Genomic DNA, 4,282 nt, shown 5'->3' with positions numbered 1-4,282 from the left:
TCGCTTCTGAATACTTACAGACTCGTGATAACCAGACCAACCTTGTGATAAGAATTATCCCTGGGGCGCTGGGGTTCACGTACCTGACTTTTAATGAAGGAGATACAGTACCTATTGCTTACAAGTCACACTTGTACACTTCAGCTGAATTGCGTTTTTCCACAGTGGAGAAGGTTTTAACGGCTGTACAGATGGCGATTCTTAAGGAACGTGCCCTGTCACAAGGAAAACGCATGTTGGTTGTTACCCCGTGTCCTGCCTTAGAGGCGGTTACGAAAGCCAGTGTACCTATTTCCAAAGCTTTGCACCCTCGGTGGATTCAATGGGCTGCGTCCTTGACGTCCCAGGATGTCACGTTTATTTTTGACGCCACTTTACTGTCGCAGGAGTATTTACAGTATGAATTTGTTCATCCTGCTCTATTAGCAATGCGGCCGTTGGAGGATTTCCATTGCATCATTTACACTGATGGTTCTGCGCAGGTTGCGCATGGCTCTAAAAATGCCTACGTTTCCGCTTGCGCCATTGTGGTCGGTGCCATGGTGAACGATGAGTTCAAGTCCAGTGTCGTGCACACGCAGACACTTGGGGACTGCACCGCACAATTAGCAGAGCTTCGTGCTCTGATGCTTGCATTGGAGTACGCAGATCCTAGTGTGACGACTTTGATCGTAAGTGACTCTTACTACTGTGTCCAGTCTTACAATGAAAACTTGTTCTTTTGGATTCAGAATGAATTTCGTGATTCCAAAGGTAGCACAATAAAACATAAAATGATCTGGGTCCGAGTGGCGGAACTTAAAGAGAAGTTGCCACTCGTGTTTGTGATTCATACTCTCTGTCATCAGCGCGTGGGGGTCCACGCTGTTGGCAATTTGCTTGCTGATGAAGCAGCGAAGTCAGCGGTATCAAAATACTTAGTTGCAGCAGTCACAAGGTCCAAAAGCAAAATAGATGATAACATCTTGGCAGCAGTTGCTGCAACGGAGAAGGGAAGTAAATATCCTGCGGGGTTTCCTTCTAAGTACACATACCACTTAAGTCCCGATAAGGTTCCTTATGTGAAAATCCCTGATGTTGGCGAATGTCTAGTTCCCAACTCGGATCGCAGGGCTGCTTTGATTACAGCGGCTCATGAAGGTGTGGCGTCTGCGCATGCGGGCGTCTCAGCCACTGTAACTCAGCTACAACAAAGATTCTGGTGGCGGGGACTGTACAAACAGACGCGCGATTATGTTCTTCAATGTGACATTTGCCAGCAGATTAAGCCTTCAACTGCTGCGCGTCCGCCTCAGACACGGTTGTATATCTCGAATAAACCGCTTGGATGCGTTTATTTGGATCACTGCGGTCCATTTTCTTCTGATACTGCATACAAGTACATCTTAGTAGCAGTAGATTCATGCACACGCTTTGTGTGGGTATGGCCACATTGGAGCGCTGATTCACGTACTGTCATTACGGATTTGCGTGTCTTTGTGGGAATTTTTGCCTGTGGTACATTCCATTCGGATCAGGGTCCGGCATTCGCCTCTAAGGCGTATAAGGATGCTATGGTTTTGATGGAGGTCCAAGTCAAGTTTTCGAGTCCCTACAGACCTGAGGGTAACAGTGTAGTTGAACGAATGAACCGCGATTTAAAGCAATCTTTGACAGCTCGAGTTATAGGCACTGGCAGAAACTGGTTAGCCCACCTCATAGGCGTGCAGCGTGCGCTTAATAATCTCCCTAGAAGGTCTCTGGGTGGGCGGACCCCATACGAAATGCTCTTTGGTATCAAGATGTATGTCCCTGACCTCGATGGGCTAGACAGCAAGGCCCAGGCCACGGCCTTTGACGTAGATGAACATTGCAATGTTTTACAGAATCTACAAAAGACCAGAGACAGTCTTGCAAAGGAACATTTGCCCTCCACATCGGATGACGCGTTGCAGATCCCGGTAGTTGGCTGGCTACCCCAAGTTGGAGAACTGGTTCGAGAGAAGATCGATAACAAGAAAGAGTTTGGTCCCTCATATCGTGCACCGGTTCGAGTTCTTGGAGTGAAGGGCACAAGAACAGTCATTTTACCTCCACTTCCAGGTCGTAAAGAAAACAGATTTATTTCTATTGACAATGTCAAGACACACAGGGTGGCCGATTCTTCATAGCATGACACCGGCTGTATCCTGTCCTTCCATGGTGAGGCACTCTGTGCTGGCAATAAGATCTGGTGCAGAACAGGAGGTGTCCCTCGAGATGCCTGCCATATCCAGTCCTTTATTAAATACTATTCCTGTTACTAACATTGATGAGCTTAACTACACTTATCCTGTCGATTTATCGATGCCTGATATACAGACCCGTTTGGCAGACCAATCCAGATTCTCTTTTGACTCTGTTTCAGAACTTTCAAAGAAACCCTCAAATATTTCAAAATATGCCAAGTTATTTAAAAAACATTTTTTGATTCCCCCGTGGACATACATTTGGTTGATCCTATTTTCATTTTACCTTTTTATGTCAATTGGTTTTGTGTTTTATTTTTTCCGCCTGATCGATGGTCACTACGTTAAAGAAAGAACAGGAATTTGGTACATGAATGGAACATTTTTTTTTTATTTTATGTAGTTTATAAAGCTCACAGCTACCCCCGGAGGGGTGTCCCGGCGCTAGAACCTGAGTCTTAGAGGGGAGAGAAGGAACAAACAGGGGAAGTGGCATGAAAAATCAGAGTCTAGAAAAGAGCCAGGTTTTGAGTCTGGCCCGAAAGATAGATTCGGAAGGGCAGAATCTGAGATCGACTGGCAGGGAGTTCCATAGTTTTGCAGCAATGACACTGAATCCTCTGCCACCCATTCTGGATAGTCTAAAGCTGGGAGAGATCAGAAGGCGTAGGTCATTGGATCTCAGAGATCTGATGGACCGGGATATTGACACTCGTTTTTTTAGGTAGTTTGGTCCGTGATCATTAATGGCTCGGTGAGTCAGGGTGAGGATCTTAAACTGAATACGGCTGGCCACAGGTAGCCAGTGCAGTTCCCTACGATATGCGGCAACTGACTGACGATAAGGAATATTACCAATCAGCCTCGCCGCCGCATTCTGGACAATCTGCAGCCGGTCAATCAGGTATTGGGGAGCTCCGGCATAGAGGCTATTAGCATAGTCCAGGTGGGACGTGATGAGAGCGTGGGTAACTGTCCGGCGGGAATCCAAAGGGAGATAGGGGAGGATTTTCCTGATCATGCGTAGCTTCAGGAAGCAGGCAGAGGTCACTTTTTGAATCTGAGTCTTACATGATAGGGAGTCATTGAAATGGAAGCCCAGGTTACGGGCCGAATGGACGGGAGAGGGAGCGGGATCGAGTGCCGTGGGCCACCACCAGGAGGAGGGGATGGAATTTTTCTGGTTAAAAAACAGCACCTCTGTTTTGTCTGCGTTGAGTCTTAGATGGTTTTCAGACATCCAATCACTGATGTTGTTAAGGCACCGGCGGAAGTTAGAGAACGCGGAGTCAGAGTGGCCTCTAAAGGAGAACACTAGCTGAGTATCATCAGCATAAGAGACCACCCTGACTCCGTAGGACTCCACCACGCCGGCCAGTGGGGCAAGATATATGTTAAAAAACAGAGGGCTGAGGGCCGAGCCCTGTGGCACACCGCAAGATAAGGGTTTTTCCTTCGATCTGAAAGGTCGCAACAGCACCCTTTGACTTCTTCCAGAGAGGAAGGACTCGATCCAACTGATGGCAGTGCCGCCAATGCCCATATGCCGTAGTCGGTCAAGGAGGATGGAGTGGGATACCGTATCGAATGCCGCGGACAGGTCGAGGAGGACCAACATGGCCTCCTCGCCCCTGTCCACGCACTCCCGAATGGTCTCCGAGACCTCCAGCAGAGCCGTCTCAGTACTGTATCCCGCCCGAAATCCAGATTGCGAGTCGTGCAGAAGTAAGTTGTTCTCCAAGTACTCCGAGAGTTGCAACTGCACGGCTTTTTCCAGAACCTTAGCAGGTTTGGGGAGGAGGGAAATAGGGCGGTAGTTGGAAAAAACAGTAGGATCGGCATCTGCCTTTTTTAGAATTGGGATCACCAAGGCTTCCTTCCAGGTGGTAGGGAAAAAGCCATGGTGCAGAGAGGCATTCCAGACGGAGAGGAAAGGGTCGGCTAACAGGGGAGCCAGTTCACCCATAATTTTGGCCGGAACGGGGTCAGAGGGTGCACCAGACTTGCAATGAATGAGTAGTCTGATAGCATCCTCCTGGGCAAGCTCATTGAAGGCAAGAAGGGACGGAGAGGTA

The sequence above is a fragment of the Lissotriton vulgaris genome, chromosome 4_1 (assembly GCF_964263255.1).
Source record: "Lissotriton vulgaris chromosome 4_1, aLisVul1.2, whole genome shotgun sequence".
NCBI lineage: Eukaryota > Metazoa > Chordata > Amphibia > Caudata > Salamandridae > Lissotriton > Lissotriton vulgaris.
Note: the sequence above shows the minus strand (reverse complement) of the source record.